Source organism: Lathyrus oleraceus, chromosome 5, assembly GCF_024323335.1.
Source record: "Lathyrus oleraceus cultivar Zhongwan6 chromosome 5, CAAS_Psat_ZW6_1.0, whole genome shotgun sequence".
NCBI classification, from domain to species: domain Eukaryota; kingdom Viridiplantae; phylum Streptophyta; class Magnoliopsida; order Fabales; family Fabaceae; genus Lathyrus; species Lathyrus oleraceus.
This window is the reverse complement of record NC_066583.1, coordinates 97446664-97462777: the sequence shown is the minus strand read 5'-3', so window position 1 is coordinate 97462777 and position 16114 is coordinate 97446664. Positions and strand designations below refer to the sequence as shown.

At 35.2% G+C, this 16114-nt stretch overlaps 1 pseudogene; it reads left to right on the top strand.

Annotated features, from left to right (window-relative positions):
• Positions 1-9425: 9425 nt before the first annotated feature.
• Positions 9426-12358, top strand: LOC127078970 (uncharacterized; annotated as a pseudogene).
• The last annotated feature ends 3756 nt before the right edge of the window (positions 12359-16114 follow it).

The following is a 16114-nucleotide window of genomic DNA, read 5'->3' as shown; positions in this document are numbered from 1 at the left end:
ATTACTATCTCTAGCTAACAAACAAGATTGGATGAAAACCTAGGTAAAGAGTTGGTAAACATCTCTCGATCATAAACCAACACAAAGAGTTTTTAATAAGAACAAAGTTTTCACCATATATTCACCATTAAAGAGTTTACAAATGAAGATCATCCCATTTACACACAAAGCTAATGATCATCTACATCTAACCTTGACAAAATGAAGAACTTAGCTACTCATTTTCATGGTAGCTTGGTCAACAAGTTTCGGAAGAAGGTTGATCAACATCCGAGTCGAATAATCGAGATTGGATGGGAATCCACCTTCTTTTTGTGAAAGATTGTTAAGAGATGAAGAGAAATGATTTCTAGGTCACAAAGTATCTCTAGAGCAATGCTGGAAAAATATCTAAAAAGTACAAAAGTATGGAGGTGTAAAGTATGGCTCCAAAAAGTAGTCATTGCTACTTATAGTGCTGCTACTGAGCTGTCATGCTCGCTAGGCGAGCATAATGGCTCGCCTAGCGAGCCCCAAAATGAGGCACCTGAGGCACTTGCGCCCAAAGAAATGTCCTTTGCTAGATTGGCATGTTCGCTAGGCGAACAAAACCTTCGCTAGGCGAAGCACACGCTTCACCCTTCGCTCCAGCGAGCTTAGGAGGTTTTGCTACTGGAATTGCTCGCTGGGATCTCGCTATTGGCTCACCTAGCGAGCAAGTGCTGGCTGCGCTTTTGACCAAGTCTGGACGTGTTTGCTACACCCTTCGCTGGCTGCTCGCCTAGCGAGTTTGTTGATGTTTGCTACTGTAAAATACTGGAGCTCTTCGCTGGGTTCTCGTTGGGCGCTCGCCTAGCGAGCTCTTCGCCACAGCCCTCGCCTAGCGAGCAAGCTGATGAATGCATCCTTTTTTTTGTCCCTTTGCCAACTTTCTTGTGGCTTCATTTTCTATTATTTCATGCCTAATTCCTGCACAATAACACACAAATCAAAGGTACCAAGATTATTTATCATTGTATTGCAATTCATCAAAAACAAAGGTGGTTTCGAACACTTTAGCAAGGAAATGGAGTGAAAGATGCCCATATTTGATAGCTCAAATAAGCACTTTTGGGTATCTAACACTGCCATAACAATAATTTCTTGCTCTGGTTCCTCTTATATATTAAAAACAAGAAAAGAAAGGAGCTTCTGGGTTCCAGTAGCTTAAAATCTCTTAAGCAATTTGAATGTTCTTTCAGGTTCAAGATCTCATATGTATATTGGATTTAGCAACCTGCACATGCAACATCTAAGCACTTGTCGAGTCACCAGAGTACAAAAAACGTCAAAAGCTCAAATGTTCGTTGTTTTTAATACAAAATCAAAATGTTATCTTTGACACACTCCCCGACAACAGTGCTAAAAACTCATTGGTTGAAAATGTGTGATGTCACATGCAAGTATACATGTATTTTTAAGTATAAGTGATAGAATAGTAAGGATGTCGAACCCACAGGGAGTGAAAAGTAAATTAAAATGATTTTGTAAAGAACTATCTTTTGTAAATGAACATGAGCAAGATGAAAATAATTTATGGTTGTCACGGGTTCAGTTTAGTAGCAAAGAGTGTGAGAAATAGTCTTAAGAGAGTAAGTGAGTTCAATAATAGAGAGCATGTTGGGAAAATATCCATTAATATAACTTGTCATTTATGTAGACATAATGTGTTATTTCATTCCGTGAGATGTCAGAAAGTGATCTAAAGGTGTATCTTTACAACATCATAAGCATACACATTAAATCAAGGGGATAAATATTCAAGCCTCACTTGTAATATTAATGCATGTCTAGTTTATTATGAATTCCCTCTATGATTTTAGCTCTTTATATCTAAAGTACCCAATCTAGTGAATATCTTTATCCTATTATTTTCAATCATTTTTACACTGAAATCCACTTGTTGCTAGATCTCTCATAACAACAAGCTTGTATCTTTTTCCAATTGATCAGTCAAAGAAGTAGATTTATAATAGTTTAACACATGATAAAACAAATTAGTAACAACACATCATTTAACATAAGATACTACATTACATTAACTTCTCATTTCTCAACATAACAAGGTTTAGCTAATAATAAGCTTAGTACATACAAAGTAATGGTTCCTAAGCTAATCATTCTCAAATACATAATGATAAAAAAAATAACAACATAAGAGTAACATCTTAGTCTTTTTGTAATGGTTAATCACCAAGAGACCACCTCTTCCACGTCAGGTATTGGTAGCACACACTTGAAGGGGTGAAAAGAAGAAGCTCTACTCTGTTCAGCTCACTCTCTTCACTGGTTTTTCTCTAAGTGTTTTTCTCTAAAAATGTCGAACTCCTTTTCATTTATTCAAGTGCCCCTTTTATAGTTACTTCAACTAGGGTTTTGTATGTTGTCGTGGATCATGGGCTTGTGGATAAACGTGAAATCAGGCCCAAAGGAAACAACAATATTCCCTTCATTTCTTCTAATTCGTACAAAAGCAGAATCAGGTACAGGCAACAATGGGGGACAAGTTGTAATGTGGCAGGCTGGTGGCATAGAAAATCAAGGAGTGTTGTCCTTTACAGCAACTAGGTGCTATAGTGGGTGTACTATGGTACAAAACTTTTTCTTCTAGTGCCTCACTCTTATTCGTTTGCAAGATCAATTCAACTATTCTTCCATATGCAGATTTCTGCCACTTGTGCCCTAGGAATGTGATTGATGATTCTTTTTAGTCATAGCCACCTCCAGCTTTCAACTTCCTATGGAGTAAAATTTTCTGATCCAGACTGTCGTGTCAGACCTTATCATAATTTAACTCTACACAAGAAACAAACACATAAAAACTAACAAAAGAGAGCATCTATTATGCTCTTCATAAACTGATTCTAAAACAGCAAAATGAAATTAATTAAACTAATGATTTATGAAAATAGAAAGATATATTCAAGTATTAGGTCTTGTAATAACTCAAAAAATGTGAGTTATAAACAAGACATGCAACCACAACTGCATATGTGACCGTAATAACAATTTAAAACCATGCACTTGATCTTTTTCAATTTAAATTGATCACTCTAAGACGCTAAGCACGGGACCACACAAGCTTTTGAACTGTCTTTCTTTCATACTTCAAGATTTTCTTGTTAGGAAAAAAAACAAAAGTAGAGCATTGAGATAAATAGGAACACAATCATAACATAAGAACATAACGTGGAAACTCCAAAATCAGAGAAAAACCACGGTTGTTGTCAATAGACAATCAGAAAATAACACTATGTGAAAATTGTTACAATACATAATATACCATCAACTAACTCATCCCGCAATACACTCACACCCTCCAAATCAAATATTTAAATACATCTCATAACACTTTAATACAAGTGTTAGGTTATGTGTTTTGTGATTGACAGCATTTTGTTAAAACAAGTGAAATAGCAAGATGTTGGACAAGATGTTTTGACATGCTTGTATGGCATCGTGGCGTGCTATGGGTTTACATTCTTGGAATATTTATTTTTTAGCGTGAGATTTATGAAGATTCTTTGACGATTTGTTTCATGCATTATATGGTTCAAAGTGCTTATTTTAGAAGCTCAAAGATCGGTTCCAGATGTGCCTTGTTTCCTAAGAAAGGATGTCAAAACATTTAAGGAAACATTAGATTTGATTTGATTTGATTATGCAGAAGATTGTGCAGTAGTCTGATTTGATTTGATTAGATCTGTAGATTATTTAGCCCGAAGCCCATGTTATTCTGGGGCTATTTAAAAGGACGATTTTAAACCTAAGAAGACAATTAAGTTGCATATGCGATAGTCTCTATTAGGGCTTAGTTTGTTCATTGTTATTTGTGAGCCATTCTTGTATCACTTAGATGCTTGAATCAGACTGAGTTTTTGAGTTGTAATTGTGAATCACTCATAATATTTTAAGCAAAAGTGGATTTTGTTTCATTGGAAGTGTGTCTTCTATTTTTTGCTAGAAGTAGTCATCACTGTTGTATGATTGAAGGGAAGTGAGAAAGGTCTTATATCTAGGAGAGTCATAGATAGAAATTCTAAGGATAATGATTAGGTGAGAAGTTTGTAAAACCATAGGTTGTTTAGAACTTTAAACTAATACTATTATAGTGGATTTCCTTCCTGACTTGGATGCCCCCGGATATAGGTGATATTGCACCAAACTGGGTTAACAATGGACATGTATTATTTACTTCATGCTATTTAATTTAACATTGTAATTGTTTCTTTTGTGAAAATGTCCCGATGTTGGTTTCATGATATTGTATACGACATCTATTATCTATGTACTAGAATTTTAATTGGCATAATGGAAGGCACCCTATTCGGTTTTCGATGAGCTCCAGGGAGATATTTTCTGCTACTATGGACAAGGAAGTACAATTTGTCAACGTACCACCTATTATGATGGCACCAATTGTGATTACTGGAAGGCGCGTATGATGGATTGTCTAAAATCTATGGATAGCAGAACCTAGAAAGCAATTATCAAAGGTTAGGAACATCTTGTGGTGCAGGACAAAGATGAGAAGGACACAACTAATTTGAAGCCTAAAGAGGATTGGTCAAAGGAATAAGATGTACTTGCTCTTGGAAATTCCAAATCTTTAAATTCCTTGTTCAATGGAGTTGACAAAAATATATTAAGGTTAATAAATACTTGTATTGTGGCCAAAGATGAATGGGAAATCCTCAGAACCACTCATGAAGGCACATCAAAAGTAAAAATGTCAATACTTCAACTTCTCACCACCAATTTTGAGAATCTTAGGATGAAAGGTGATGAGTGTATTCATAATTTTCACATGAATATCCTTGATATTTCCAATTCACCTAATGCCTTGTGAGAGAAGATGTTAGAAGAGAAGCTCGTTAGAAAAATCCTAAGGTATTTGCCTAAGAAGTTTGACATGAAGGTCACAGCTATTGAAGAAGCACGTGACATCTGCAACATGAAAGTGGAGGAGCTTATTGAGTCACTTCAAACTTTTGAATTGGCTATCAGTGATATATTTGAAAAGAAGAACAAAAGCATAAATTTTATCTCCAAAACTGATGATGAAGAAGCTCAACATGACATGGACACTGATGAAGGAATTTCTAATGCTATTGTGCTTCTTGGGAGGAAATTCAATAAGGTGTTGAAGAGAATAGGTAGGAAGCCAAGACTTAACGTCAAGAACATGTCATTCGACATCAGTATTAACAATGACTTTCAGAGAAAAGAAAGAAAAGAGGAGAAGCTCAATCAAGGAAAAGGTATTCAGTGTCATGGATATGAGAGTTTTGGTCACATTAGATCATAATGTCCCACGTACCTTAAGAAAAAAAAGTAGGGATTGTCTGTTACTTGGTCTGATGATGATTCTGAAGGTGAAATTAATGATGAAACTACTAAGGATATTACAACCTTCACAGTTAGATATGAATCTGATGAAGATTCTTGTGATGAGTATGTTTCTTATGAAGAATTGGCCATTTCATACAGAGAGCTTTGTGTTAGAAGCGAAGAAGTTTGTAAGATAGGAGAAAAGCAGAAGAGAATCATAGCTCAACTGCATGCTAAACAAGAGAATCTTTTATCTATTATCACTGGTCTTCAAGATGAGGTAACCCTATTGAATTCTAAACTTGAAAACATGACCAAATCAGTAAGAATGTTAAATAACATGTCTGATATGTTAGATGAAATTCTTCAAGTTGGAAAAGGGGCTAGAAACTTAAAAGGTATAGGTTTTGATTACCAATCTATGAAAGGAAAAAACCTTGTGACAAAATTTATTCCTCCAGAAAGGAAGTATGAGCCCGTGATATCCGACCAAGTGTTACAATATCTTTCCAGACATCAGGAAACTCAAACTAAAGTCAACTTTTTACCTTGGAAATGTCATTATTATGGTAAATATGGACATATAAAGCCTTTTTGCTACAAACTGTATGGTTATCCAAAACATCCAACATATCCTAGGGATAATCATGTGATGATTAAAACTATAAAGGAGTGGAAACCTAAGGTTTTTGTCTCTAGTCTTATAGCCCATACTTCTCTTAGAGCTTCATCTAGAAAAGACAGGTACTATGACAGTGGTTGTTCAAGACACATGACATGGGTCAAGAAGTATTTGGTGGATATTAAATCTTATTCCTCTAGTTTTTTCACATTTGGCGATGGAGATAAAGGTGAAATCAAGGGTATAGGAAAGATAGGTTGCACTGGTCTTCCTAAACTAGATAATGTTCTGCTTGTGAAAGGACTGACTGTAAATCTCATAAGTATTAGTCAGTTATGTGATCAAGGTTTAAAAGTCAATATCACCAAGTCAGAATGTTTGATTACAAATTAGAAGAATGATGTTCTGATGAGAGGAGTTAGGTCTAAAGACAATTTCTATTTATGGATACCATAATAAATTACTTGTTATTCCACATGCTTAATGTCCAAGGAATGAAGTCAAGTTGTGGCACCAAAAGCTTGGACATCTGAATCTCGAAGGTATGAAGAAAATTATGTCTGAAGAAGCTATTAGAGGTATACCGAAGATTAAAATTAAGGAGGGTAAAGTTTATGGTGAGTTTCAAATTGAGAAGAAAACCAAGATGTCACACCCGAAGTTGCAACATCAGTCTACTTCCAAAGTTTTAGAACTTCTTCATATGGACTTAATGGGGTCTATGAAAGTTGAAGGTCTTGGTGGAAAGAGGTATGTCTATATGGTTGTTGACGATTTTTCAAGGTTTACTTGGGTGAATTTTATCAGAGAGAAATCAGACACTTTTGAGGTATTCAAAGACCTTTGTCAACGCCTTCAAAGAGAGAAGGAAAATGTGATTGTCAAAATCAAAAGTGACCATGGAAAGGAGTTTAAAAATGAAAAATTCTCTAAAAAAATTTCTTTTGAAGGTATTGGTCATGAGTTCCATCTCCCATCACTCCTCAGCAAAATAGAGTTGTTGAACGCAAGAACAGGACATTACAAGAATCAGCTAGAGTCATGCTTCATGCAAAAAATCCTGCTTATCATTTTTGGGCTAAAGCAATGAACATTGATTGCTATATCCATAATCATGTTACTCTGAGAGTTGGTACCTCATCTACTATCTATGAATCGTGGAAAGGAAGGAAACCTACTACTAAATATTTTCATGTGTTTGGGAGTAAATGCTACATTCTGGCTGACCGTGAACAGAGGAGAAAGATGGGTCGTGAAGAAGGGATATTTCTTTGTTACTCTACAAATAGCAGAGCTTACGGGGTACTTAAATTCAAAACCAAGGTCATGATGTAATCCATTAATATTGTGGTTGATTATTCAATTATTGTGAGAGGGACTGATGTCGATGAAGATGTTGGAATATCATCTCAACATACTAATGTTTCAAAAAATGTGGAAGACATTGAGTCCAACCTTGAGCTAGGAAGGACTGTATCAGATAACCCTCAAGCCAACAAAGGCCCCTCTATCAGAATTCAGAAAGATGACCCAAAGGAACTTATTATAGGAAATCTTAATGGAGGGATCACCAATAGATCCAAAGATGTGATATCCAATACTTGTTTTGTCTCAAAGTTTGAACTTAAAAATGTGTAGGAGGCATTGAGTGATGAATTATGGATCAATGTCATGCAATAAGAACTAGCGCAGTTCAAAAGGAATAAAGTGTGGGACCTAGTTCTCATGCCTGAAGGGATGAATGTTATTGGCACAAAGTGGATCTACAAAAACAAATCTGATGAAAATGGAAATTTGACCAGAAACAAGGATACGCTTGTTGCTCAAGGATACACTCAAATTGAAGGGGTTGATTTTGATGAGACTTTTGCACATGTTGCTCGTCTTGAATCCATAAGATTTCTCTTTGGAGTGGCATATATGCTAAAATTAAAGCTATTTCAAATGGATGTGAGAAGTGCCTTCTTAAGTGGGTACTTGAATGAAGAAGTGTATGTTGAACAAACCAGAGGGTTCATAGATCCTAGTTTTCCAAATCATGTTTAGAAACTAAGGAAATCTCTCTATATATTGAAGCAAGTACCTAGAGCTTGGCATGAAAGGTTAATTGAGTTTCTTGTCAACAATGGCTACAGAAAAGGGGGAACAAACAAAACCTTGTTTGTTAAAGAAGAGAATGGTAAACTCGTGATATCTCAAATATATGTTGATGACATTGTGTTTGGGGGGATGTTGAATAAGATGGTCCAACATTTTGTCAAGCATATGCAATCTGAATTTGAGATGAGTCTTGTTGGTGAATTAACCTATTTTATTGGTCTTTAAGTTAAACAAATGGATGATACTATCTTCATTTCTTAAAGTAAGTATGCTAAGAATATAGTGAAAAAGTCTGGCCTAGAAAGTGCTAGTCATAAAAGGACAGATGCGGCAACTCACTTGAAATTAACTAAGGATGAAAAAGGTGTTGATGTTGATCAAAGTTTATACATGATCGGTAGTCTTTTGTCTCTTATAGCTAGCAGACCAGGCATCACTTTTGTTGTAGGAGTATGTGTTAGATATCAGGTTGAACCTAAAATCAATCACATTTCTCAAGTGAAGAGGATCTTGAAATACATCAATGGTACTAGTGAGTATGGCATGTTGTATTCTCATTATTCTAATTCCATGATTATAGGGTATTGTGATGTAGATTATGCAGGTAATGCTGATGATAGAAAAAGTACTTCTAGAGGATGCTTCTTCTTGGGAAATAATCTTATCTCGTGGTTCAACAAGAAGCAAAATTGTGTGTCCATACCTATTGCCGAGACTGAGTATATTGCAGCAGAAAACAATTGCTCTCAATTGATTTGGATGAAACAAATGCTAAAGGAATATAATGTCAAGTAGGATGTCATGACATTATATTGTAACAATCTGAGTGCAATCAATATATCCAATAATCGCATTCAACATAGTAGGACAAAGCATATTGGTATTCGTCATCATTTTATTAGGGATCTTGTTGAGGACAAAATTGTTAATCTTGAGCTTGTGGCCACTAAGAAGCAACTGGAAAATATATTTACTAAAGCTTTGGATGCAAATCAATTTGAGAAGTTTAGGGGCGAATTGGGAATTTTCATGTTTGAAAAGTTATAGCAATTACGGATTTAGAGGCGTACAATCAATATTTTCTCTTCCCTTCATTTAGTGGTGCACAAAACTCCAGAGAAATCATTACGAACTTTCCTTACTTTTCTTCCAACACGCCATCATCTCTCTTACCTACTCCATTGATTCCATTCTCTCTACCTTCAGTGAATTGTTCATCATTAGTCTCGTTTACTTTCATCTCTCTATAGTCAATATCAACTCAAAACCTGTCATAAAGATGTCTAAACCTTTTGGCTCAACACCAAGAAAAAACATCATAGATCAATTGCCCCCTAGGATTGCATGTGCTAATATGGATCATTCAGATGTTGTAACTGATGTCGTTCCTCTCTCTATTATTCCAGAACATGTTCCTACTAAAAGGAGGGCTGGAACACCTACTGTGAAAAAGGTTAGGCCTTCAACTGTAAGTAAATATTCTAACCCCAATGGGTCGGTTCAAATTCCTTCTAGTGAGATTAGGAATATTGAGCCCTCTGCTGTTGTCAAGAAACCTCACTCTATGACTACCTTATATCTTGATCCTATTAAAACCATTAATTTCGAACCTGATGTTGTTGCATCGCCTAAAGGTTCTGTTGTTCCCAAAGTAGTGGGTAGATTTGAATCAGCTGAAAAAGTAGGCCCTGAAAAACCAAGGTCTGACTCTGGTACTGTAAGTCTAGATAACCCTAGATCTGATAAGACTGTAGGTCAATCTAGTATGAATGTTGTTGATAAAGACACTATTGATAAAAGTATTCGTGTGTTAGTCTCTCAAATTTTGGGTATTGAACATAAGTCTGATGTTGTGTCGGATGTCACTATATCCTTTGCCCAAACTAATCATTATGTTGAAATCCCACTTGAAAAATCTGATGGAAAGTATGATAGTGAGTCTGTTTCAATTAGGTCCCCTGAAAAATCTGAAGAGAAAGATATTTGTGATAGTATATCTATTGATATGTCTGACAAAGAAGAAAATTTGGGCGTGAAGAAGGGTCAATATATAGACATTGTAAATATAGATGATGTGGACTCTGATGATGATCCCATTGGTAAGAGATTGACTCCAGGGATAGCTAAGGGGTTAAAGAATAGAAAAGGGAAAGATATTGAGTGTACAAGAAAGTCTCCCAAGGCTCCCAAGAAAAGTACAAGTATTGGTCATGCTAAAGGGTGAAGAAAGGTTGTAACTCCTATCACCAAGAAAAGATCTTTGAAAAGGAAGGAAGTCCCCTCTAGTTATAGTGATTCTGACTTTGATTTTGAACAGAATGTTCAAGACATCACGCCTCTAAAGAAAGTTGTTGGGAAAAAGGTCCCTGCTAATGTGCCTGAAGTTCCCATTGACAACATCTCTTTCCATTTTGTTGGGAATGCTGAAAAATGGAAGTTTGTGTACCAAAGGAGGTTGGCTTTGGAAATGGAACTTGGCAATGATGCCTTTGAGTGCAAAGAAGTGATGGATCTGATTAAAGAAGCCGGGTTGATGAAAAGTATGACTGGTTTTGGCAAGTGTTATGAGATACTTATAAAAGAGTTCATCGTGAATATTTCTAAGGAGTGTTATAACAAGAGGAGTAAGGAGTTCATAAAAGTGTATGTGAGAGGAAAGTGTGTAGAATTTTCTCCAAAAATCATTAACAGGTTCATGGGCAGAAGTGAAGAGGAATAAGCTGAAGTGAAGGTATCTGATAATTTCATTTGCCGGAAATCACTGCAAAACAGGTAAAGGAATGGCCAAGAAAAGGGAAGTTGTCAGCTGGTTGCTTGAGTGTGAAGTATGCAGTACTTCATAGAACTGGAGTTGCTAATTGGGTTCCAACAAATCATACTTCCAACATTGCTACAGGGTTGGGTAAGTTCATTTACATTGTAGGGACCAAAACCAAGTTTGACTTTGGGTCTTATTGAAATTTTGGTATCAGATATGAGATGTCGAAGGTAATGTCACGACACTAATATCTGAACAACAAGTGCAATATAAATAGGATAAAAACAGAGAAACAATTGAACAAGCGACACAAGCAATTGTTAACCCAGTTCGGTGCAAACTCACCTACGTCTGAGGGCTACCAAGCCAGGAAGGAAATCCACTAAACAGAATTAGTTCAAAGACTCTCAGTAAACAACTTCAAGTTACAGTCTTTTCACCTAATCTCTACCCGTGTGACTTCTATCTAAGAACTCTTAGATATGAGACCCTACTCACTCCCCCTCAATCACAGTAGTGATATAATAACAAATACAAGAATAAAGAAGACACACTTCAAGGGCACATACTTGATCTTGCTTAAAAGCTTCAACGAAGTAAACAAATACACTCGTACTTCAAAGCTTAGAGTGGACAAATTACAACACAAAAGTCAGTCCAATTCATACATCAATAAGATGAATGAATGGCTCACAATACACAAGCTCACACAATACTAAAACTCTCTCACTTTATCGTTCATTTCTTGTGTTTGTAAACCAGGTTTTACATGGCCTTTAAATAGAAGCTTTTTGAATGGGCCCGGGCATCATAAAACCCTAATTCTATTTTACTTGTGTATCTCCTAAGAAACAACAGCTAATCATCCCTTATTTGAAAATAGATCATTTTGGTTTTAAATAAAATTACTCCTTGAATAGCGCATTCAACCTCCACATAAGCACACACAGATTTGCATGAAAAGCGCAATATCAAAATACATAACATTCAGACTGAATGTTCTGTATACACATGTCTTAACATCAGGTCTGACATCTTAGCTAAATCCTGCATAACCATATTTAAACAACCTGCAGGAAGCTGATATTACATGTCAAGACAACACACGTGACATCTTGTGATAACACTAAGTTTTACCAAAATTGATGCCAACACAAGGAACCAACACTTATGTTTTTTACCAAACCATGAAGCATGCTACCTATTTTGTTGTAAAGATTCCTATAGCATTTCCCGTTTTAATTCGTGGTGTGATTCTGAGTCAGCACCCTAGTATTTTGATCAGTTCAGATGTTTCCTGCAAGAGAGAATATCCTCTTTCTTTGCATTATAGGTTATTTATAGGGAAACATGTCCCCGACATTGTCATGACATCTGGAAAGAAAGCTACTAGCTCTACTTCTAGGACAAGAGTCATTTCTGAATTAAAGGACACATGCAAAACCTTGGATGAAACCATAAAAGCTTGTACTGAAAAGAAGAGCAGGCTTGAGATCCTGATAAATGCTTTGTCTGAAGAAGATACTTAGGGAAACCTAGATGGTGATAAGGAGGAGTATAATGAGGTTGAAGAAGATGTTGATACAAGTTGTGATGATGTTGAAGAGACAACCAAAAGTAATGATGACTGATGTGATTTGTTCTCTTTGTGATTTTTCTTTATGTTTTTGCTTCATTTTATGGGCTATGCCTTGGAAATTTTATGCACAGTGTGTACCTTTTTGGTTTGTAATATGATCTACTACATCTAATATTTTTCTGCTCCTAATAAATTTTTTTATCCTATTTTTGTCAATTTTTGCCTAAAAAGGGTGAGTAGTGGTATGGTTATTTGGTATTTTGCTATCTTTTTCCCTTTGCCCCTTGAGGGGGAGTACTAATGGAGAGGGAATAGTTCTTGCCTCTGTTCTTCTATTTAGGGGGAACTTATGCGTTTTCTCTTCTAGATTAATGATAACATTCTTATTTAGTGATAGTTCCTGTGTGTTGTTCAGTTGCTGTGAAGTCAGATCAAATGTCTCGAGATCCTAATTGTGAGTTTTTTGTGAGAGTTTATTTCTCTCTGTTGTTGTTCTCTTTAAGGATTATTTTATCTTATTTTGTTGCATATGCCTCTGATGTATCTTAGAGAAGTTCTAATTTTGTTTATTGTTCTTTTTCTTTGAAGAAGTTCTCGTGTGTTTATTGGTTTTTACAAGATATGTTTTGCAAAGGTTGTTTTAGCCAAAAATTTCCAAAAGGGGATATTGTTAGGTTGTATGTTTTGTGATTGGAAGCATTTTGTTAAAATAAGTGAAATAGCAAGATGTTGGACAAGATGTCTTGACATGATTATACGACATCGTGGCGTGCTGTTGTTTTACATTCTTGGAAGATGTGTTTTTTAGCGTGAGATTTGTGAAGATTCTTTGATGATTTATTTCGTGTATTCTGCGGTTCAAAGTGATTATTTTAGAAGCTTAAAGATCGGTTCCAATTGTGCCTTGTTTCCTAAGAAAGGATATCAAAACATTTAAGGAAAAATTAGATTTGATTTGATTTGATTCTACAGAAGATTGTGCAACAATCTGATTTGATTTGATTAGATCTGTTGATTATTTAGCTCGAAGCCCATGTTATTATGGGGCTATTTAAAAGGACGATTCTAAACCTAATAAGACAACTAAGTTGTATATGTGATAGTCTTTGATAGGTTTTAGTTTGTCCATTGTTATTTGTGAGTCATTCTTGTATCACTTAGATGCTTGAATTGGGTTGGGTTTTTTAGTTGTAATTGTGAATCACTCATAAGCTTTTAAGCAAGAGTGGATTATGTTTAATTGAAAGTGTATATTCTATTTATTGTTAGAAGTAGTCATCATTGTTGTGTGATTGTAGGGAAGTGAGAAGGGTCCCATATCTAGGAGAGTCTTAGATAGAAATTCCAAGGGTAATGATTAGGTGAGAAGTTTATAAAATCAGAGGTTGTTTAGAACTTCAAACTAATACTATTATAGTGGATTTCCTTTCTGGCTTTGATGCCCCCAGATGTAGGTGACATTGCATCGAACTGGGTTAACAAGTGACCTGTGTTATTTATTTCCTGCTATTTGCTTTAACACTGTAATTGTTTCTGTTGTGACAATGTCCTGATCTAGTGTCGTGACATTGTATACGACATTTGTTATCTACGTACCAGAATTTCAACAAGAGTATAAGAGAACAAAGAAAGTCAAATATAAGCTTAAAGTGTTTTTGACTGATGCATCTTAGAATGAAGAACTTGAATCATATATATAGTCTTGGACTTCCACTTCCTTCACAAAATTAAGCGATATGGGACTTCAAAGAACTTGAATCCTATATATAGTTGTGAACTCTCTCTTCATTCACAAAATAAAGCAATATAGGACTTCTTCAACATGTACATTTTTAACCAACCCCAACAAATCCACCTTGATTGAAAATAATACATAAGTTTTCATTGTCTTCACCGACAATCATACTCCCCCCTAAATAGTATCAGCATGTATATTTTCAACCAATCTCAAAAATCTCCACCTTGATTAAAAATAATACATAAACTTTCATTGTCTTCACCGACAATCATACTCCATTATAAAGAGTATAGTCACTAGAAGTTACACCACTCCAAGAATGTTCACATTGTCTTCACCAAAAATCATAGTTTTAAAACCATCATACTCTCTCATGAAAAATATATTTCACTTGAAGATAAACCATGTCAAGAATTTCACATTGTCATCACCGACAATCATATACTTTATCATGAGGAGTAAATTTTACTTGAAGTTAAACCACTCCAAGTGTTTAACACTGTCTTCACCGACAATCATAGTTTTAAAAATTATCATAGTCCACGTAAACAAGAGTATACTTCACTTGAAGGTAAACCACTTCAAGAATTTTCACATGTCGAAAACCAGGTTGAAAACTTATGGTACAAATTCCTTGTTGGCAGGAAGCTCTTCAACCACCGACATAATTTACACCTAGTGTAATATTGATTGTATCAACACATCTTTAACCTGAACTTTTCACAATTCAAAAAAAATTCTTCCATCAATTTTCTCTAGCCCGAGTTGCACAATGGAATTTTTTATTCCAGCTCAACAACTCTTTCACAACATTACCCTTCTTTTCTGACGTGGACAATCAAACAAAACTGCAACCATAAAGCATACTAAGAACACTTATCCTTGAATTAAACCAAAAGCTCTGATACCAGTTGTTGGGAAGAAAATAATACAAAGCATATAGAAAAAGAGGAACCCAATAACATTAACGCGGAAACTCCAAAATCGGAGAAAAACCACGGTCATTGTCAATAAACAATCAGATGATAATACTATGTGAAAATTGTTACAACATATAATATACTCTCAACTAACCCATGCCCCAAGTACACTCACACCCTCCAAACCAAATATTTAACTACATATCACAACACTCTAATACAAGAGTATAAGAGAACAAATAAAGTCAAATACAAGTTTAAAGTGCTTTTGATTGGTGCATCTTGGAATGAAGAACTTGAATCTTATATATAGTCTTGGATTTCCACTTCCTTCACAAAACTAAGCGATGTGGGACTTCAAAGAACTTGAATCCTATATATAGCTTTGGACTCTCTCTTCATTCACAAAACAAAACGATATGAGACTTCTTCAACATGTATATTTTCAACCAATTTCAAAACTTCTGCTAAATTAAATGATTGATTGACACTTCAACTAGATCTTTGAATTATCTAACTAGAAAGTTGCAATAAATTTTATTTTCAACTAGACCTTTTATTAGTTGTCACAAAGAACTCTTGAAGAGAATTATCAACATCTAAAAATTTGTTTTACTTATGGAGTTATCATCTTTAAAAGTAGCTTGACAATTGTCATTATTTGTCATCATCTAAATCAAGTGACATTTATACCTGCACATGACATGAATCCAAAACCTATACCTAGTTAGAATGACCTAAAATCTAACTGCAATTAACTACAACAAGGGAACTCATCCCTATTTATTCAGGATCATTGTCGATGTTACATTATCTTATTTGATGGACTAATTGGACCAAAGAAAATGTCATCTTGACCAATGCATCACAAGGGTGGTCAATTTTAAGTATCTTTGTGCGTCAGATAACGTAGTTCAACAATATACAACTTTAAAATTACAGAGACGTGAGAACCATGCTTTCGGGCCAATATAGGATCAAGGGACCAATTGAATTAGATGCTACACTGGTTAAATTCGTTCATACTATTTGTTCAAACTTGATTCTT